The sequence below is a fragment of the Puma concolor genome, chromosome D1 (genome assembly GCF_028749965.1).
Source record: "Puma concolor isolate L17-30 chromosome D1, mPumCon1.1.hap2, whole genome shotgun sequence".
Classification (NCBI taxonomy): domain Eukaryota; kingdom Metazoa; phylum Chordata; class Mammalia; order Carnivora; family Felidae; genus Puma; species Puma concolor.
The window spans coordinates 25,415,891-25,438,800 of NC_141676.1; the positions used below are offsets into that span (position 1 = coordinate 25,415,891).

Sequence of the window (22,910 nt, forward strand, 5' to 3'; positions counted from 1 at the left end):
AGCAAAGTTCCTGTAACCAGTCTTCACGTATCCTCCCTGTTCCAAAGAGACCATGACCACTAGTTGCTATTAGCACTCATTCTCTTTGCCTCCTATAACAGAACTGTAATATTAGTAAAGGTAGTGATACAAACTGCTACAAAATTAACTTTCCTGGACTCCTCTGCAACTAGAGGTGACAGTCATGGTCTAGGGGCTATCACTGGGAGGAACTTCTAGAAAACGCAGGTACAGAAAAATTCCCTTCTGTCCTAAGCTCTTTGGCTAGTCTAATAATTAAATTGACATAAGACAGATGAACAGGAGAAAAACAAATTTTGTATGTATGGGAGCCCCATAAAAACATGAGACTCCCTCCCTGGCAGTCAGGTAATTGAGGCTGATATACCACCCTGAGCTAAGGAAAAGGGAGATAGGGGTCTGGGGCTTCAAAGGGAAGGAAGGCAATTCTTAGGAAGATGAGAAGGGCAAATGTTTGGTAAACAAATGTTTGCCATGCCATGCAGCCGTATCTTTCTGATATAAAAAGTCCTCTCTGGTAAGAGCTCTCTTCCTGGTACAAGCTCTCTATCTAAATTCTTTCAGGTGGTTAAGGGGAAGTAAAAAGCTCTCGAATCTGCTAGGCCCCAGTTGTCTTTAGCTTGAAATAATTCACATACCAACGTGGCACATTCTGGAATGGCATATTCTGCTCCGCCTCAAGTCTGTACGAAAAGAACACAGAAAGCTGAAGAAAGCTTTTGTTATCCTGCCTGAATATGAATGTGTAGGGGAGCAAAATGTGTCCCTTTGTCATGTGGGTTATTTCAGGCTGATTATTTTTAAGAAACAGAAGACTCAAGAAGTTGTTCTTTTTGCCTCCCCATTAACTGCCTAAAAGAATTTCCATAGAGGACCTGTTCCAGGAGGGGAGCTCTCTCCATAGATAACTAGAGAATAATATGAACTAGGTGTGGTAGACCAGGAAGAATTTAGCAAGGCCTGTTTTATAAAAGCCCTTTCTATGTCCCATTGTTTCTGGATGGCCCAGCAAATATTCGTTAACCAAACATTTACTGTTTCCATTCTTCCTGTGAGTTCCTTCCTTCCTTTTGAAATCCCAGACTCTTACCCGCCTCTCAGTCTAGAATGACATATATACCTCATTCTGTCTTTGAAATCACTCCTATTTATGGAGATTCCTGTACATATGTAATTAAGTTTTATTTTCTCCTGTTAATTTGTTTCATGTAAGTTTAATTTTTAGGCTAGCCAGAAGAACACTGAAGAAGAGAGATAATTTTTTATTCCCTAACAGATGTGATGGTTGATGGTTCAGCAAACGCTTAGATCAAGAGGTTACCATAAAGATGGAAGCTAAAAACCAGGAAAGTGGGGCCAAAAAGCAGAAAACCTGATTTCATGATAACAGTGGAGCCACTATACCAGCTCTGGATAGCAAACATCTAGACTTCTATTTTTTTTTATTTTTATTTATTCTTGAGAAAGACAAAACACGAGCAGGGGAAGGGCACAGAGAGAGGGAGGGAGACAGAATCTGAAAGAGGTCCCAGGCTCTGAGCTATCAGCACAGAGTCTGATACAGGGCTCGAACTCAGGAATGGTGAGATCATAACCTGAGCTGAAGTCAGACACTTAACCGACTGAACCACCCAGGCACCCCTAGATTTCTCTTACGTGAAAGAGATACAAACTTCTTTTATTACAGACAGTCTGTTAGATGCACTCGAACTTAATCCTAACTAAATAACAAAGCTTTGTCCCTAAGGATATGTTACTGACTTGATAACCCTATCTTAGATCAGCAACCAAAAACATCCTCTCTTGATGGAAGAACCACTATTTGCCTTTTACTGCTTTTGATACCCTTCCTCAAATACTATGGTTCAGAGTTACAAATGTCTCCTGGCGTGCTTTAAGATGGAATTTGAATGTTGTTTCTTATTCTCCTTTTTTCTAAAATGCAAAAGTAGAAAGGGGAGATACTTCTCTATTCTATTTTAAAACTGGAAGGAGGAGATTTTCTTTTTTAAGATAGGGAAGAAATAGTTTGGAAACAGCAGAAGGAAATATGAAGGGCACATTCTCTACTTCCAGGCTCTGATTTACGAGGGGTATAAGCTTCACATAAGAAGTCTGTCGAGTAAGCGATATCATCAGGGGACAGACAGCTTGTTTCTCTTAGGGTAAAAATACAGCACTCAAAGATGTTGAGGACACAGAGGCATTAGCTAATGATAATCTGAGGGTTCCAAAAGCATAGCAAAAGGGAGGGATTGAAAGGGCAGGGAAGTGCGTAGGGTGGGTCTGAATTATATGATATTTAAGGGTCACAGTGACAATGGCTGACCTGGCAAACTGAGCTTTTGTGGTGACTGACAAAAACCAGCCAAGTGTCCTAATAGCTTCCAGAGGAAGGGCGGCTCATCCTTTCATACTCCATTTGAGACCAAATATATACGTATATATAACCTGGATCCAAGTTCTCATGTGCACAAAGAGCTATTGTCTTCTGAGGTCTTACCATCTCTTAGAGCCTTGATATTCAAAGACCTTCAGTCTCTCATCTCCTAAAGTTTACAGAATTCTCCCCTCTACTCCCCTCCATCGTATTCAGAGATACTTAATATAATTGCATCAACTAGATGAGACTTAGGGAAAACAAAAGCCTGGAAGAAAAGTGCATTGTAGGCAGCTACTGCTTTTCACCTTGATACAACCTCTCCTGAGGTAAGAAAACTTAGCACTTGGATTCCAGCTTCAGTGGGGAATGAAAGGGGGAGATACAGGGAAAAAAAAACACAAACTATTAAGTCAAATATGATCCTGTTGCCAGAAGAGCCCCTTCCCTTTGATTCTGCACACAAGGTAACTCCAGTAAACCCTCCTTCCTTTGCTGTGACTAAGGCCAAACCCTGCATTTCATGTCAGCAGAGTAGCGATGATTTCTTGGTGAAAAGTACGGAACTTCAGAATCTCTCTGCTCCCAGACATCCTCCCTGCTCTTGTCCCCTGTAGACTCCTTTTGACCCATGTTCTTTGACAGCATGGTTTGTCAAATGCCTTTCAGGGGGAATATTACCCACAACTTCAAAATATAAAACATATAAAAATTGTTACTTTTCTGATTGAAACTTAGTCAAGGACCCCAAACTCTGTGTTCAGTGATCCTCACCAGACCCTCCCTGCCTCACACACTCACCTTTCCTAGATACCCTAGATTAGGGTGACCAACTCACCCCAATTTACCCAGGACTTGGGGTGTGTTAATATGAAAAATCCCACATAGTGGAAACCTCTACAAACCGGGATGGTTAGCCACCCAACCTGAAGTACACCCCCAAAATGGTTTAAAACGGCTGATTTATGGGGAGAAGTGCATTGTTCTTATCAAAAATATAAGTGTTTCTAATACAAATCACACTTTAAGCCATGTTTGGTCATTGCCAACTTAGTATGAATTAGTTCATCAGCTACTTTCCAAATGGCAGCCAGGCATAGAAAGGGATTTGAGGAAGAAAATGATGAGTGTGGCTACCCTGGCAGCATGCCCTGTGATGTTCTCATCAGAGTCAAATTCATTCACAAGTGTCTAGCATCCAGTTCCCTACAGGGACACACTATCTGAGCACCTCTGTAACTCACATGGAACATGAAGCCATGCCTGCTTCAAATGGCAGAAAGGAGACAGATGGTTGGGACAGGAGTCCTCACGCCTCCATCCACTCCATGCCCACACAGCGTGCTCTCTCCCCACAGGAAGAAATACACAGTCAGGGATGCAGACCAGACTAAAACTGAGGGCCCACATGGGGATTAAGCCTTCACTGCATTAGAACAGCACTCTAACTGAACTAACCAGCCATAGAGAAGCCTGTATAATTGACTTGGAAAGGCTTTCGGGCACAGGAGTCTCTCACAGCGGCTGGAACCAAGGCCCCAACCAGAGAACGAGCACCCAGCAGAGAATGAGACCCTTCAAAGATACCCAGATGATCCCCTTTGTTGGCAAAGTTGTCCAGATGCTCACGCAGCTTTAATTAAGCCCAATTCTAATTAATCTGTGACCTTATTCAAACCAACTGTTTCCCTGAGCCTCTAGCCTCTCCAGATTCAAATGCCCTTTCCCTCCGAGTGGAATCTGAGGTCTGTTTTTCTTATTAAGTTTAATTGAAAGATGACTGAACCGTGGTCTTTCATAAACAGAGAATTATGCCCCCCAGATAGAACTTGTGGAACAGAGGAACGGCAAAAAGGCAGCAGAGACATGATACAGCTTCTACAACCTGATCACTGATGAAAGGCTAGGTCCAGCATGGGCCACTTCAAAAACAGCCCATCGGACCTCAGACACTGCACATGTTGAAAGCAGCACATTGTGTTTAGAACAGACACACTCAGCGTGGCGGCAGTGAGGCCGCGGAGGGGGGACTGAGACCACGAAGGCATGTAAGAGAGAAATGGTACAAACAAGAGAGCAGCCATCAAATGGTTAAAATCCACCCCCTGCCCACCAACCCAGTGCTTCCTGACTCTACTGCCAGGGCACACTGTCTCCTAACAACAACTTACAGGTGTTTCTGGATGGTGATGGCCCCCCTCCACACTGGTTGGTACCTGGGGAAGCTGCAGACCCCAGGCCAGTAGCCTCCAGCTGTGAGTAGTCCTCCTCACTCTGCAGTATGCTGTAGGAATATAATCATTGTTGCGTGTTATGTTAAATGTTCAAACTGGTGTGTAAAATGTTGGGGTTAGACATAGAAACCCATGCATTACCTCCACCTAACTCCAAATCTGTGCTTCTTTTCTATCAAAGTCCATACTCCCACCAACCACAACTTACCAACGTGGTATAGAACATATGGGCTGGTCTTTTTTTTTTTTTAATTTTTTTTTTTCAACGTTTATTTATTTTTGGGACAGAGAGAGACAGAGCATGAACGGGGGAGGGACAGAGAGAGAGGGAGACACAGAATCGGAAACAGGCTCCAGGCTCCGAGCCATCAGCCCAGAGCCTGACGCGGGGCTCGAACTCACGGACTGCGAGATCGTGACCTGGCTGAAGTCGGACGCTCAACCGACTGCGCCACCCAGGCGCCCCTCAGTCTAGGATATATTAGAGTGGTCTGGTTTTCAGTGGTCTCTTTTCAAAAATTGAATGCACTTGGTTGGATTTGAATATGTCACTCTCCCTCAAAGCTTCTAATTTAAACATTTATATGGCTTCCTACCATCTTTACCGTAAAGATCAAAGTCTTTACCAAACTTTCAGAACCTCCTAGAGTCTGGCTATCACTGAGGCAGTTGAGGAGTCTTAGCTGCTCATGAGAGACCCACTCTAAGTGGACTAAGAAATGAATGTATGGAGACTATTCAATAACTCAAAGAACTTCTGGGAGAGACAATGAGGAGGCTCCAGGGCCACAAAGAACAACCGAGTCACCAGGCTGCCCCTTGAAGCCTTCCCTGACATCACCCCTCACACAAAGACTGCCCAGGGCATCCCTCCCTTGCTGAGCCGTGGACTCCAGAACTGCCTCCACTGCTGCTCCTGAAGGCCACTGACACTGCGACCACACTCACCAGAGAACGGATTCTGCATGGCATCTGCTACCTCACCCTGCTATCCCCCGATAAGAATTCACACTGGGGTGGTGCCCCTGATTACTGGAGCTTAGAATATGGCGGTGTCCCAGCTGCGTGGGAAGTTGAGAAAACGGGAATTCTGGTGTCTCCTTCAGGAAGGTGGAGTGCCTGATATGGGAAGTTCCCTAACTGTAGGAAAGATGACCAAAGAGCATGAATAATTACAAACTTGACAAATGCCCATTTGCTCCACTGCAAAACACTCCTGCTTCACTTGCCTTGGTCCTTAGCGTTCCAGCCACGTGGGCTCCCCTCAGTCACTCAAAACATCACCATACATCCTTTAGTAGAATAATCCCCACCCCTAAGGATGTCCACACCCTAATCCCTGAAATCTGTGCATATATTGCCTCACAGGCCGAAAGCAACTTTTAGATGTAATTAAGTTAAGGACCTTGAGATGGCGAGGGTACTCTAGATTATCCGGGTGCACCCAACGTACTCACAAAGGGAAGCAGGAGGATCAGAATTCAGAGATGTGACAAGCCGGGATAACAAGCAGAGACTGGAGCGACGCAAGGGTGGGCCATGAGCCAGGAAATGCAGGCAGCCTCTGGGAAGTGGAAAAGACAAGGAGCTAGAGCTCCAGAAGGAACACAGCCCCACCGGCACGTGGACATTAGCCCCATGAGATCCATTTATACTCCTTACAACCAGAACTGTAAGATAAGAAATGTGTATTGTCTGAAGCCACCGAGCTTGTGGCCATAAGAGCCATAAGAAACTAATACACTCCTGCCATGACACGTGCTGTCCCCTCCACGTGCAGCACATACCCTCAGCTCTTCCTACTCTGTATCTCAGCTCCTTTATTCCTGTCTCAGAGAAACTGCCCCTAAGCTCCCAGACTAGGTCAAGTTCCCCAGTGTCCTTTCTTACAGCCCATGAACTTGCACTCTGAGGCACTGATCACAATTATAATTTTATGTTGGAGTTACTATTTAATGCTACTCTCACCAGACCATAAGCTACCTAAGGACAGGATATGTCTATCTAGTTTTGCTCACCACTGTATCCCCATCACCTGGCACGCAACAGGTATTCAAGTAATATATGCTGAAAATATGGATGGGAGGCGCCTGGGTGGCTCAGTCAGTTGAGTCCGACTCTTGATTTTGGCTCAGGTCATGTTCTCACAGTTCAAGGGATCAAGCCCCATGTCAGGCTCTGCAATGACAGAGCAGAGCCTGCTTGGGATTCTCTTTCTCTCCTCTCTCTGCTCCTACTCCTGCTCACAGCCTCTCTCAAAATAAATAAACATTAAAAAAAAAAAAAAGAAACAAATGGATGGATCTAGCACACATACTGTCAACCTGGCAACAAAGCATTTTACTTAAGAAGCTGCTGATTCAGAAAAAAATCTAGACACAGCTTCTAAAAGTAATGTGGCAAAGAGCAAGCACTCAGTAAGCATCAGATGGATGGAAACACATACAAATGGAACCATGGATGCACAGATGGTGGCATGGACAGACAAGAGAAATGATGGAATGTCCTAATAACCATACATATATTTAAGAATCTTGCTGAAGGATTTATTTTACAAGAAAAATATCTTGATCAATAATTGTCCAGACTATAAAACAAATAAGTCATGAAGATGGCAATGTACAGGATGATGACTATAGATAATAATACTACCACTGCATATTTGAAACCACATGCTGATGGTTGTTAACTGGACCTATTAAGGAGATCATTTTACAATACATACAAATATCAAATCAGTAGGTTACACACCTGAAACTAATATAATGTATGCCAATTAGACCTCAAAAAAAATAGATGCTACCCTTAAACCATGACCTTGAATGCTAAATGATACTCTACTCCTTAATTGCTTTCCTAGCCTGTCATTTGCTCACTGTGCTCAAAAAACCCTTACTGAACTCCTACCATGTGGCAAGCCTTTCAGAGACACCAAACACACACACACACACACACACACACACACACACACACAAAAACAAGGTCAAGGATCTCCTGGATGGTGAGATCACAACACACTCTTCTAGAGCCACAGGCCTCATCCTTCCCTTCCTTTAATCTTCACATACTCTGTGAAAGAGATCATTTCCTGCCTTTGCATCAGGTTGACAGCCCAGCCCTGTGGATGCCCTGCTCCCAGCTCCATTCACGTAGAGAAAGGTGGATGTAGGATGTGTTCAGTTGGCATTTTTCAAACGCTACTCTAACAGGGATATAAAATTGTGACTCTCTTTGTAAAGAAGCATCGCCCTTTCCTGACCAAAGGACTATTCTGCCATATAGTCTTTCAATGTCTATATCACAGGATCCTTAGTCCTTTCTAGAACTTTCCTCCATTGACAGCTACCACTCTAGAAATTGAGATGCAGATATGGTCTTTTGTGCCCTTCTCTCTCCCCTAGTCCCCCTCCTGATGCCCGCCTGTAACTGTCTGTGTCCAGACACTTGATCTTTATCCCACTCCAAAGAGCTTAGGGAATTCTCAAGAGTTATGACTGATAGTCCCTTAGGTGTTCCTCCTTAAATGTTGTAAAAATTCCCCAAATATTAAAGTTCTTCAAAGTTAAAAGAAATAAATGGCTAAGGGTGAACATTTGGGCATGATGCCTGATGAAGGGAAAAATAAATTTAAAGGCAGTAAGTTTTCATCAGTGCCTCAAATTATCTCCCAAAGGCGACCGCCGCTTCCAGGCACATCGATGCACTGTCCTTCCACTGTAGGAAGCCTAAGGCTGAGCTTAGCTATTGGCAAAGAGGAGAGAGAGACACAATAGTGGGCACGTGCTAGGAGCTTAATGACTAACTGGTGATTTGCTAGTGACAGAGACGTGTGCAAGCAAAAGATGAGAGCACAGGAGAAAGAAAGGCAGGGTGAGGCACTTGAGAACCGCCACCAAGACCTACATCTGATACAGATCTGACAGTGGATTTTGTGAGCAGCTGTGGCCTTGAGCTCTGCGGGCTCAGCCTGGCTGAGAGTTCCCTGGGCAGAAAACAATGCCCAGCTCTGGAGGCCGTCCTCCAAGAACCTGGAATGTTTTATTTTCTTTTTAGGGTTTTTATAGCTAGATATTGAAGATAGAGTGTGAAAATGAGATTCTATCATTTTAACACGGCCCTTTTAAATCTGGAAGGAAGAGCCCCATCGATCAAGAAATTATTCTCATTAGTCACTTTCTACCCTATTGCCTCAAGATTATGCTAGGCTGCCAGCAGAGATGTAGGGCCACAACGAATAAAATATTATTACAGATAAAGGCTGATGCCACAGTGGGCACAATTAAGATTCACACACAAGAGTGTGCACACACCCTTCCCCTCAGCGTCTCCACGTTCCTTAGGAAGCTCCATGACTCCAAAACTAATCCAAATGAGAGTTTAAGCCCACTACCAGGTAGTATGTGTGAAATAATTTTAGTAGCCCTTTCATGAAAGAGATCTAGAAGACACGAGCTTAGTATGATAAACCAGAAACAGCACAATATGTAAAGAGCTTGGGCTCTGAAATCAATCAGAACTGGGTCTGAACTGGGCATCTCCATTTACTGAGCTGTGTGACCTTGGGCGAACTACCTAACTTCTCTGGGTCCTGGTTTTCTAATCACTGGAACAGGGATAATCATACTTATTTTGGACAGCTATGGAGAAGGCTAGAATAAATGTGTTTAAAACACATATCCCAGGGGCGCCTAGGTGGTTCAGCTGGTTGAGCCTCCGACTTCAGCTTAGGTCATGATCACACAGCTTGTGGGTTCCAGCCCTGCATAGGGCTCTGTGCCGACAGCTTAGACCCTGAAGCCTGCTTCGGATTCTGTGTCTCCTTCTCTCTCTGCCCCTCCCCCGCTTGTGCTCACTCTTGCTCTCTCTCTCTCAAAAATATATAAATATTAAAAAAAAAAAACAAAAACACACATCCCAGTGTCTGTCACTTAACGAATGGTAGCAATTACTACTGGTAATAAGGAGCACTGGGAATAAATAAGCATAACTGTGCTCACTCCTCTCCCTCTCTGCCCCTCTCCCTCCCCTTCCCCATCTCTCTCCCTCTCCCTTTCATCCCCTCTCTCTCCATCCCTCCCTCTTCCACCTCGTTTCCTCTCCCCCGAAGTTGTACCTACCACCCTCCTACTGCTAGTTTTCCCTCCAGATGCCAACATGACCAGTCAGTCTCTCAAAAGGAATTTATCAACTCAGACCAGGTGCTGAGCAATAAACTAGGTCATGTTCCAGACACCATTATTACTGTTGTCAGCAATAACCGATTTCAGCTTTCTGACAGAAGTTTGGCTGTTCTGTGCCCTGCTGCCATCAGGGAGCAATCTTACAACGGGGACCCTTCCCTCCCTAATGGAAACATTTGGGGGAAGACGGAGGGGAGCGCTCCAAAGTGGGCATGGAACAGAACAGCTGGAAGTGGCCTCCCTAATTGGCAGCTTCCCATATTATGACAGGTTTGAGGCAGAGTACGACAACAGAAAGGGCACACCCAGGGACAGAGTGACAGACAGCACTTCCTCAGATAGACGCTTCCACAGGCTTCCAGATGTAGCTGCTCCCTTTAACCTGTGTGTCCACAGCAGCTCTAAAGTACCCTTCTCAGGGACTCCCAGGGCCACATATCATTGTCAGTTTTCCTGCCAAGTCCAGCTCTACAGAGGCACCTGGAGAAGACAGGACAGCTAATGAGAGCAGGGCAATCTAGGGGAAAGATGGGTGGTCTGGAGTCCAAGGGGACTGGGGTCTGGCTCCTGTCCCGCCACCATGCGAACTTCTGGCAAGTCCCCATCCCCCCAAAGGCTGCAGTTTCCTGTCAGCATAAAAGCTGCCCTGAGCCCAACTCCCTTCTATGACAGTAGTGCTGGGAGCACCTGGGTGGCTCAGCTGGTTAAATGTCTGACTCTTGGCTTCAGCTCAGGTCATGATCTCATAGTTTGTGAGTTCAAGCCCCATGTTGGGCTCTGCACTAACAGCACAGAGCCTGCTTGGGACTCTCTCCCTCCCTCCCTCTCTGTCCTTCCCCCAGCTCCCTTGCTCTCTCTCTCTCAAAATAAAAAAATAATAAAACTTTATGAGAGTAATGCTGTCATGGGTGCTCACTTTGCTTATCTGTAGTCTGTACTTCCTACTTCTTACACCATGCGAGTGGGGGGATATATGTAATGTCTCAGACTTTTTCTGACTGTACTATTCAGGTCCTGTCCACCTCTGAAACAATAAGAAATATATAATACTTGAGAGAGAGAGAGAGAAAAATAAGAACTGCCTCCTGGCAACAGTGTTCCTAACGGCCCAGGAGAAACCATACTGCCTCCCTATCTTCCCCCAAATGGTTTTGTGGCCTCAGCCTCAGCTCTAGAAGTGGATCTTGATTGGCTCATTGGTCAGTCTATGCCTCCTGCCTCTCACCACAGTGACTGCTTCAGGGGCAGATAAGACCTGAGCAGTACAATCTGAAGAAACCTCAGGAAATCTGCCAGAGATGTGGAGATATGGTCTCCTTCTACCCCATAGGACTTGAACGTACAGCATGTGGCCCCATTACGTGCTGTCAGACATTTTGGACACATAAGAAAATATACTTCCAAGATGACAGCCATTGTTGAAGAAATAAAGCCAAGAAATAAAGAGAAAACAAGGAGTTTGAGATGCTAGATCAAGCCTTACCTGAAGTTATGTTAACTCTTGGAATTTACTGTTTAAATGACTTGATGTGAATTTTTCAGTTTCATGCAACCTAAAATATCCTTTCTCAATGTGAGTGGTTGCTATTATTATCCCATTTTATACTTTAGGAAACTGAGGCTCAGTGGGGCCAAGCAACCTTCCCTCGGTCATACAGCAAGTAGGTAACAGAAACATCATCTGTATCCAGGTCCATCTGAGTTCAAAATACCAAGATTGTTAACCACTACACTTTGCTACCATGAGTCAGTAGAAACTAAAAATATTTTTAAAGTAAAAATGTTTTAAAAATGCAATTTATTTTAGGAGTAGATCTAGAATTGTCACCTCAAACCCCAATTTAAATGAATTTTGTTCACAACTTTCACAAGAAATCTACCCATCACATTAATCTATTGTTCAACAGTGACCATCAAACACTGGGCAGCCTCCACTCCAGGGTCCTGATTAATTGTTCCAAACAGATGGCATCCTACCCAACCTGGCCCCTGCACTCTCAGCATGTTCCCACCTTCTTACTCACCAAGAAACTGAAGACATTGGGTGTCTTAGCCCTCAGTTTTCCTCTGAAAATCCATCCTGGCTGTCCCTCACCTACTGAGTAGAGTCAAAGTTCCTGGTCTGATCAGTCTTCGTTATTAACTCATGGAAACCTAAAGCTCACATTTTAAGCCCAAAGAAGGTTTTGGCTCATATGACTGAGAACTCCACAAATGAATCTTCAGGAGGGCGGGATCCAACAACATTACCGGATTCTGTCTCCATCCACCTCACACTCTACTTGTCTTTACCCCACAGGGAGGTTCAAAAACACATACATATGGTCTGTAGCCAAAGACCCACCTCCTTTCCAGCTCATCTGCTACAGAGGAAAGAAGTCTCTCTTACTCAGTGAACATACATTAATCTCAGAGAAGACCTCAATTGGCCCTGCCCCTGCCATGCGCCCCTCCCTAAACCAACCACTGTGGTAGAGGGAGGCAGGACATCATTACTGACAGAGCCTCACGGAGTTGGACATTCACCAAGAGCCAGAAAATGGGAAATAGAATTGCAGAGCAATTAAACAAAAAACTACTGGAACCTCAATCTTCTCCACTATCCTGACAATCTCATCTTCAACCCTCAAGACCTACGTTCCAGAGATGGTAGACATCACACAGTTTCCCCTAACTTATGTTAGTTTTCCTCCGTCCAGGCTTTGGCATATACTATCTGCTGCTGGGAGTACCTCCTCTTCCTGATGAATGCCCAGCTCAGATGTCTTTCCTCCAAGAATCCTTCCCTGGTTTCTAATAAAAAGTAATCATTCCATCTGTAGGAACACCTCTGTACCTTGCACATGCTCCCACTGTTGCATTTACCACACCAGTCTTAATATTTTGCTTACACGTCTGTTTCCCAATAGACTCTAATGTCTGTGAATACAGAAACTATGATATCCATCTTATTCCCAAAACAAAGCAAAATTACCCGTGCAGAAGAGGCATTTATTATTGTTTACTAAATAAATGATAAGTGAATTCATTAATTAACAATGAATAACTCCCCTTGGGGAAACAATTAGCATGGTGAAGATAAGGAACAATGAACTGGGAACTAGGGAATCTAATTCCTAAACTAGTTCTTCACTTACTGATTATGAGGCCTTGAATGAGTCATTTACTGTTGCTGACCATGCCACACCTCATCTTTAACACAGAATAATGAGATGAGATCATCTTTACAGGATCAGGATGCCACTGAGGAAAATGAGAACTTCTGAAAACTTTCAGGGAGTATTAGTGACTTCTAGAATTTCCTTCATGTGAATGAATAGATTCGTCCAAAAAATGTAGGTAGTATTGGGTGGTAGTATCAAATGCATGTTTGTTTTTGTCGTCTTAATTATCTCTACTTTCTAAACTTTCTACACTGACTATGCATTACTTTTGCAGAAACATTATTTTCTGAAGAGTAAGGTAATCAGCAAAAATTGACCTGCCTGGCAGAACAGAAATACCATGAGCCATTCAGCAGAAAAAGAAGCCTCTTTCAGTTGGGACATGTTAATTTGTGGTAGGCTGAACAACGACCCTACCACCACCACCAATATGCCCACATCCTAATTCTCAGAAGGCATAAGCCTTACCTTATCCAGCAAAAGGAATGTCGCAGAAGTGAGTAAGGATTTTGAGAGGGAGAGATTTTCCTAGGTGATCTGGAAGAGCCCAAAATAATCACAGGAGTCCTTGTAAGAGGGACACAGGACGGGTCCCAGTTACAGGAAGAAACAAAGTGATGCTGGATGCAGAGATGGCAAGAATGTGCTCTGAAGATGGAGAAAGGGTCACAAGTGACTCCTAGAAGCTGAAAAGGGCCTGGAAACATGTGCTCCTTCTCAGAACTTCCAGAGGGAACACCCTTGATATCAGCTCAGTAAGACTGATTTCAGACTTGTGATCTGCAGAACAGTAAGACAGCAAATTTATTTTTAAAATAAATGTTTCTTTTATTTTTAAATAAATGTTATTAAAATAACATCTTTAAATAATGTTAATTTGTGATGGCAATCATGGAAAAGTGATACATCACTCCAGACAAAAAGGCTAACAAAAAAAAAAGGAAGAATTATCATTATTTTCCAAATTCAGGAAAGGAGAGAAAGCTCAGATCTTCAACTATATAAAGTGATGCAGTTTTAGAATGGTGGGGGTTCAGAGCTCACAGCCAAGAAAGAATTACTGAACACGTCTTTGGTGCAAAAAGGTGATTTTATTAAAGCACAGGGAAGGACCTGTGAACGAAAGAGCTGCACTGGGAGGTAAAGGCAAAAGGGAAGTTTCTAACAGGACTTTCATATGCTAAGGAGGACTCACAAGATGCTGGAGGCCTAGCTATTGTCAAGCTAAGGTTGTTTACCCTGATAGTAAGATATTAACATTAAGACAAGATAGTTTGGCATTTTTTGGAGTAATGTTACACTCTGAATTTGCCTCAAGTACTTGTCAATGGTCTGTAGGTTATAAGGAAATTTTACTCTTATTTCCCATTTCCTTCTTGTCTTTGTTTCCCCTATCACTGTGGAAGGGAGGGTGATGTTAAGGCTCCAGGAAACGGAGTCTATAGGTTTCTGGAGATCAGGCTTTTGATAAGATTGCCTTTTCTTGTAATTTACTAAGACATTTGTAAATTGATGGAGACTCCTGTACTGCCTGACAGTGATCTCTATCAGACAACCATTGGTTTTTTTCCTTTCCTTTGTTCTTGGGCAGCCAGGAGTGCCTGAGTAATGTCACACATATCCCACCTGAGGGGGGAGTTAGCTTGTGCTTTGCCTTCAGCCTGTCTTATGTTCCCTCATCATAAAGGATGAGAGGGGGACAAAGGTCAGTAGTTTTCCTTCTCTTAGCAAAGTGATGTGAGGGGGAACTGGACCAAAATGAATCCAGAGAAATCTTGATTGGCACTAAAGAGGAACTTGCTACTAGTCAAAGTTGGTGAGAACTATAATGCATTTCCACAGGTGATGGTGCAAACATTCTTTAATGGGCTTCCTGAAGGAAAGCACCGGCAACAATTAGGAATTTAATTAGAGTTGCTGAAAGGCAAAATGGCGCCCTCGGGTACACTGTGCAGTTAGAAGAGGCTACAAGTACCGGACTTCTGGACTTCCGCTAGGAGGGTTGGGGAGCCAGAGATGCCTGTTGTTTGAGTAGATGTGTTTCTAGAACATGCATGAAATCCAGGGGCCTGCACGGAGCTGACCCGGCTGGCTTCTGCATGTGGTTAGGATGGGAAGTGTCAGTTACGACAAAATGTACCACCTACTAGGAGCCGGGGTAGTTTAGGATGGTTCCAAGGGGCATCCATAATTTCCTTAGAGGTCCGAGTACATCCATGTGTCAGGACCAAGCAGTTCAGTGTGAACCCACAACCAGTATTCTATAACAATCAAGCATATGGGTTTTGAGGTCAGGCTGTCCTGAATTTGAATCTCAGTTCTGCCACTTACTGTGTGACCTTAAGCAAGTTAACATCTACATGCTTCTACTTCCTCCCCAGCAAATACTAAGTATTTATCCCATTAGGCTCTTGTGAGGATTAAATGCGATATTACATACAAAATAGAATGTTTTCTATGTAACATTCTATGTTTTCTGCTGGAAAACAATAAGCATTCATTAAAGAAATAGTTATTGTCTTTTCTAGCTAGGTGTGGTCAGGCCTGGCTGTAAGTTAGAGCAAGGTAAGCAGACAAGAGTGTTGGCAATGAAACTTTAAAGACCCAGAGCAGCAAAGAAGTCCACAGAGTAAAGAGAGAACCCGGGGCCAGGAAATAAGCAAGTGAGCAGCGCCAAACTGACAGCATCAATATTCAAAGCACCAGAGTCCCGGGAGGACTCACACTTGAAACATTTTGCAATATCACGTGTACAGCTACCTGTGGCTTGGAAGAACAAGGTAGGGATTGAGAAGCAACTTGCTAAGGACAGGAAGTGGACCCAGTGCCCAACTGAGGCTGTGCTGAGGGCTTCCTAGGGTTTCTCATTCTGCTTCGATCTCTTTACCAGGAATGGCAGGTACTTGACTTTCACGCCATCATTTCCTCTCTTCCAATGACGGTTCCTAAAGGACGAATATTCATGTGCTGTGTGTAGGGACCTAACAGTAAATGCAACAGACATAAACAAATCCCTGCCCTAACAGATGCCATAATCTAGTCTCAAGGCAGAATTCACTAATCAGTAAATGGCATACTGCCCTTGTGAGCCCCAAAGCCCCTTCAAGTCCTCAATGCAATCCAGTTCTCCAAAAAGCCACTGCGAATCAATTAGAGTTGGTACTTAAGACAAAAACTCACTCACTTTCCCGTTTCTTAGCTTCTGTGATTGCTGAATAGACACACTGATCCCTTCATAGAAGTACATCATTGCCTCACAGCCTGGTGCTAACAGGGAAATGAGACTCCAGAAACAACAACAACTAGGGTAGACATTTTGAATCTGCTGGAATGAGTGTTTTGACTACTAGCGCTAAAATGGTCTTGAATATTTCATTGGTTTTTATACTGATTTAGGCTGAATTGATGAGGGCTTTATATGTCATAATCCCAATTTCATTCATTATATTGATCACTCATTTTATAGCTCCAAACCCAGCCTTCATCCACTACTTTGCATTCTCCCCAAATACACACACACACACACACACACACACACACACACACACACACACACAGGAGCCTCAGCAATAAGAGAGACAGAATGGTGTACACATGCACAGCATGTGGCCACATGATGTGGTGGGAAATCATCCATGATATGGCGGAGCGAGTGGGGCCAGCTTCTAGGCTCAGCTCTTCCACTGACTCACCATGTGGCTTTTAGATATTTTCTCACCTGAAAAAATGGGAATAACAAAATTCATACCGTAATAACTTTGCCGTTTATCTCACATAGTTCCTTCAAGACTCCAATATGATAATATGTTACAAATCAAGACTTCTAATGGCCCTGATGACACAAGGGCGCAAGGAGGAAGTATGTCCCCTCCAACCCCTCACTAAGCCAGAGAAACCAACTGCATTTCAACAGTCAATGTCCAGGTAGACACCAGTGCATTCCCCCAAAAAGCCCGTTACGGATTTGTCTTATGGCATCAGAGAGAAGGGATGGGGCCAAAGTGCATTTTAACATCCCTCTCAATCTAGGAAGAGGGCAGTCCACTATTAAACCATGGAAAAGTAAAAGAGCAACGAGGTCACTGGACAGTGGATCACAAGAAGTAAATTTGTGACCCCATGATTCTACTTCCTAGTGAAACCAGCTCTTAAGCCAAGCCTCTCTGACACCAAAATATGTATGTGCCCCAACCTCCATGAGAGGATGTAATTCCGTTTCAGCGAGAAGGGGTAGGGTGAGGAGTCTGGCCTGGGACCAGGGTTTCCTTACACTCCCTGCGCGTCCTGCTCTGACCTTGCTCCTCTGTCTTATCTATTTCTTCTCAGGCTTAATAAGAAACTGTTTCCCAGTTAAGCCAGAAGGCAAAATAGAATAATATAAAAATACAGTGGCCATTAGCCATGAGTGGCTATTTAAATTGAATAAAATTAGCTATTTTCTCAGTGGTACAGCTCAACAGCCATATGTGGTTAGTCCCTGGGCAGTGCTGATCTAGACCATCGGGTAGAGGTGAATGTGCCACATATATCATTCCACTGCTTTACAATGAGCTACATTATGTTTTTATTAGAAAAATCAGTAGGAGCGCCTGGGTGGCTCAGTCAGTTAAGTGTCCGACTTCAGCTCAGGTCATGATGTCGGGGTTTGTGGGTTCGAGCCTCGTGTCAGGCTCAGTGCTGACAGCTCAGAGCCTGAAGCCTGCTTCAGATTCTGTGTCTCCCTCTCTTGCTCTCTCTCTGCCCCTCCCCCACTCATGTTCTGTCTTTCTCTCTCAAAAATCAACATTAAAAAATTTAAAAAATAAAGAAAAATCGGTAGAAAATAAGGAAGGCACTCCCAAGACAAAACATGAAATGTTATTAAAAGGGAAGCGAGGGGCGCCTGGGTGGCTCAGTCAGTTAAGCATCTGACTTTGGCTCAGGTCATGATCTCGCGGTCCGTGAGTTCGAGCCCCGCATCGGGCTCTGTGCTGACTGCTCAGAGCCTGGAGCCTGTTTCAGATTCTGTGTCTCCCTCTCTCTCTGACCCTCCCCCGTTCATTCTCTGTCTCTCTCTGTCTCAAAAATAAATAAACGTTAAAAAAAAATTAAAAAAAAAAAAAGGGAAGCGAAATTTTAGGAGAAAATATCTACAAAGTAGATTACCAAAAAATTGTTATTATGCTTCATAAATTAACCTAAGTACTAGACAAAGCATAACAATAGATAATTGAAGTAAAGAAATTAAAATGACAGCAAAATTCATGAGACAATCATCAGCATATCAATGCTTTAAAACATGAAAAGCAATGAGACAAATTAAATGAAACCAACAAGTTACAGAAGGTGTTTTACCAGGTGCTGACATTTTTACAAGTCATACATATTTATATGTGATCATAAACAAAAAATGGGAGATAGATTTAGAAACTGACATTTTTTCCCAAAAACAAAGGTTTAAAGTGTTTTAAAATTTTTCTTATCATGCTTACAAATGATGACCATGCTTTATTTTCCTTTATCATCAATATTATTTCTGTATGAAATCTCTTCTCTAAAGCCAACAAAATCAAAAGGAACCAGTCTGCCATGCTCTTTAAAGAACCTCTTAAAGTTTCTTAAAGAGAATGTGAGATAGTTAACATGTATGAATGTTCAGCTATGTTGGTTTTTTTTCTTTTTCTCTGGACATCCACATCCCATCCAGGCTGCACATACCCACTTGTCTATGAGAACATATTATTAATCAGTACTTGAACTTGGTTGAGAAAAATAGTACATTTTTGGACTCATGGAGTTGATGAGTCCAAAAATGGGTCTCACTTCAGGTTCATTTGGATCCAGAGGCTCAAACTATGTCATCAAGGCTTGTCTTACCAATCTTTCATCTGTTTCCTGCTGCACATATTGGATCACTTTCTCCAACAATGATCTTCCTATATGCAGTCAAGAAGATGATCGCCAGATCCAGCATATCTGTTTAGCAATCCCAGTGGAAAGAGAGGTTTTTCTCTCCTAATTTCCATAGATTAATTCTAGGTATAAAGTCTGATTGGTCCTATGATCTCATGCCCCCACACTAGGACCACTTAATTTCCAGGGCATGGCTGTCCTATCACACAACACCAGGGGGCACCATTCACATCCAAGTCCACGTCAGGGGTGGCATTTGGAGTTACTACAGTTGTGCTACATGGTGACCCTGTTCCCAAAGACAGGATATTAAGAACAGACAGGCCTGTAGCATACAGTACCCCTGTATCCAGGAGGGCAGTGTATGTTTCCAAAAGAAAGCAAATGATGGGAAAATATCTGGAGAGCCAAAATAAACCGAAAATCCACCTCAATAAATAACCCCAGAGTAAGGAGAAATAAAAATAAAATTCCACACCAACCCTCCCTATGCCTTCTCTGTGTATGTGAGTAGAATGGGGGAACCAGAGGTAAATACAGAACTCTTTCAACCCTCAGAAGAAATCACTGTGTCTGCAAGATATTGCAGTGAGGAGTCTCCTCTCCTTTAAGGAAACAAGAACACCAACACATGTGTGCAGGCGCACGTGCACACACGCACACACGCGCGCGCGCGCACACACACACACACACACACACACACGGGAAAAAACGCTGATTTATGATACAAACAACAAAGTCCAGCCCACCTCTTAAAATATAGCTAGTGTCTGCTTAAGAATCCACTTTTGGTCCTGAGAACCCCCCCGCCTTTTTTTTTGTAAAGAGCTAAAACTCTAGAAGCAAGGCACAAGGACCAGCTCATGTTTGCAACATCTCATCTCTTCCAACTCTCAACTCTGATGGATTCCTGGATTCATGATGTGCCCCTGAGAACCTGTGAATTACCCCATGCCACTAGCTCCAGGGACTCACTGGCAGGCCACTGGGGAGGCAGCCAAGTGAGTACGGGCCACCTTGGTGCATGTCGCTCCCTCTGACCTGAACAACCAGCCCCTCCCGCATGACCACCCCCTCCCAGTCCACCCACAGAGCTGCCAGGAAGAGGTCAGTAGTCAGGCGGGGGGCAGGCACCCTCATTTGCTTCTCATCTGCAGCCCATCTCTTTGCAGCTAAATGGTGTCTGGTCTTTGCTCCTCTTGGCAAGTTGTGTAGAGAAATACTTAAAGCACTTTTTAAAAAATACAGATTCCTGGGGCTCTTCTCAAACCTCATCATATAAATAACTAGGGGCAGAGGACTGGGAATCTGTATTTACGTTTAGTCCTGTAAGTTGATGTTGATGCCAAGGCTGAGAACCACTGTGATCACACCTTTGGCCCTTGTTTGAAACTCAGGCATCATGAACAGAAAATAAAACCTCAGAGCAACTTGACACCAGGTCTCCCTCCAGGAACTCTTTGCTGATTTATATTACTATTTTCTGCTCAGGACCACTTATATCCTTGCAACCTACTGAAAACAACAGTAACTAAGTAACAGTGCTTTTGTTTATGTGGGTTATATCTACTGATGTGTAACATGTTAGCAATTAATATGGAGAAGCTTTAAAATATCTAATAAACTCTTTACATGTTAACATAATATACTTTTATTTAAAAAAAAAAAAACTGCACTTAAATAATCCAGTGAAGAAATGGGCAAAAGATATGAATAGACACTTCTCCAAAGAAGACATCCAGATGGCTAACAGACACATGAAAAAATGTTCAACATCACTCATCATTAGGGAAATACAAATTAAAATCACAATGATATACTACCTCACACCAGTCAGAGTGGCTAAAATTAACAACTCAGGCAACAACAGATATTGGCGAGGATAAGGAGAAAGAGGGTCTCTTTTGCACTGCTGGTGGGAATGCAAACTGGTGCATCCATTCTGGAAAACAGTATGGAGGTTCCTCAAAAAATTAAAAATAGAACTACCCTACAACCCAGCAATTGCACTACTAGGTATTTATCCAAAGGATGCAGGTATGCTGTTTTGAAGGAGCACATGCACCCCCATGTCTATAGCAGCCCTATCAACAATAAACAAAGTAGGGAAAGTGCCCAAATGTCCATTGATGGATGAATGGATGAAGAAGATGTGGTATATATATACAATGGAGTATTACTCAGCAATCAAAAAGAATGAAATCTTGCCATTTGCAACTACATGGATGGAAATAGAGGGTATTATACTAAGTGAAATTAGTCAGTCAGAGAAAGACAAATATCATATGACTTCATTCATATGAGGACTTTAAGATAAAAAACAGATGAACATAAGGGAAGGGAAGCAAAAATAATACAAAAACAGGGAGGGGAATGAAAACATAAGAGACTCTTAAATATGGAGAACAAACAGAGGGTTGCTAGAGGGTTGGGGGGTGGAGATGGGCTAAATGGGCAAAGGGGCATTAGGGAGGACACTTGTTGGGATGAGCACTGGGTGTTCTACGTAGGGGATGAATCACTGGAATCTACTCCTGAAATCATTTTTGCACTATACTAAATAACTTGGATGTAAATTTTAAAATAAATAAAAATACAAAATTAAAAAACTGTACTTTTCATAATTTACACTTGATCTTAGCCAAAAGGCCGAGAAGCTATGTACTTTTCATAATTTAAAAAAAACCAGTGAGAAGAGTGATGCTGTTTGACATTTTTAGGTATCTCTTTAACATGTGGCTTAATAGAATACAGCCAGCTTCTGAGATTTGCTTTTACATTTAATCTGTGGCTGTATCAAACATCATGCTGCCCCTGGAAAACTACACTGGACGCTCATGAGAAAATGAGAGCAAGAAAAGCAAATAATGGTTTAGTATTATTAGGAAAATAAGTTTAACCTTATGGAGACCCTTTGGAAAGGTCTTCAGCATCCCCCGGTAGTCCCATCACACCGTGAAGACCCCTGTTCTAGTCCATCCCTCACACTACATCCTCTCTGCCTTCACACACATGCTCACTTTTCTAATTTCAGCGATTGCGCATTCTGATCCCTTTTTAATTTTTACAAATGTTTGACTTGTTTCCCTAATCGTGTGTGTGGTGTGTGTGTGTGTGTGTGTGTGTGTGTGTGTGTGTGTGTGTGTGTGCGCGTGCAATCATTAGCTTTAAGGAATAGAAATCCACTCAAGCTAGGTTAAACCAAGGAAGATTTATGGTGAAGAAACAGGGAAATTTTACAAAACTCCACATGGGAGGTGCAGCAAGGTCCCCACTGTGTTTCTTCCCAGACTTCATGGCTCTGGGCTCACTCTCCATAGAGGTCCTCAGCGAGGCTCTCACCCTCTCAGGGAAGGCTTTGGGTTACCACGAAGGTATCTCTGATGAACCTTAGAGTTCCATGTCCAACAACTTAATAGCAAGTCTGTGTTTTAAAATCCTAGCTGAGAAAATCTGGTTAGTCCAGCATGAAGAAGTTCCCAGGAGGGGTGGTAGAGCATTTCTGATGTTTTATTTATATCCACAGAGGCAAAGCCCCCATCAGGGACCGCACAAGTCACCAAATATTATGTAACACTGGTTCTCCATCCTGTTGTTCAAAGGTGGTCTAATTACAGAAGATCATAAACCATAGAAGATCATAGACCATAGACTGGGCTGTCCTGTTCAGGTTGTAGGGTCTCACACAGAACAGAGTATGTGTGGTGGAGAGGTAGTGGGCATCCCCAGCACAGACCGCCAGTGCCGTTCAGTAGAAATATCACATGATATCATGTTTAGAAATTTTTAACAGTCACATTTAAAAAGTAAAAATAAACTAGCGAAATTAACTTGAACATATTTTAACCCAACATATCCAAAATATTATCTCAACATGTAATCAGTACAAAAAAAACAATAATGAGAAATTGTTTTACATCCTTTTGTACTACAGTCCTCAAAATCAGTGTGTATAAAATATGTCTTCAGCGGTACACTAAAATTTTCGTCAGAAATACCTGACCTGCATTTAAGAGCTCACAAAATTTATAATTGAAAA

At 43.1% G+C, this 22,910-nt stretch overlaps 1 protein-coding gene and 1 pseudogene across 2 annotated transcripts in view; both read right to left on the minus strand.

The window, feature by feature from the left end:
* The window catches only part of RAG1 (recombination activating 1), a 1,204,476-nt gene that overhangs the window by 1,034,320 nt on the left and 147,246 nt on the right, over positions 1-22,910 (minus strand). The gene's annotated exons all lie outside the window — the stretch shown is intronic.
* LOC112866263 (U2 spliceosomal RNA) lies at positions 21,393-21,532 on the minus strand (annotated as a pseudogene).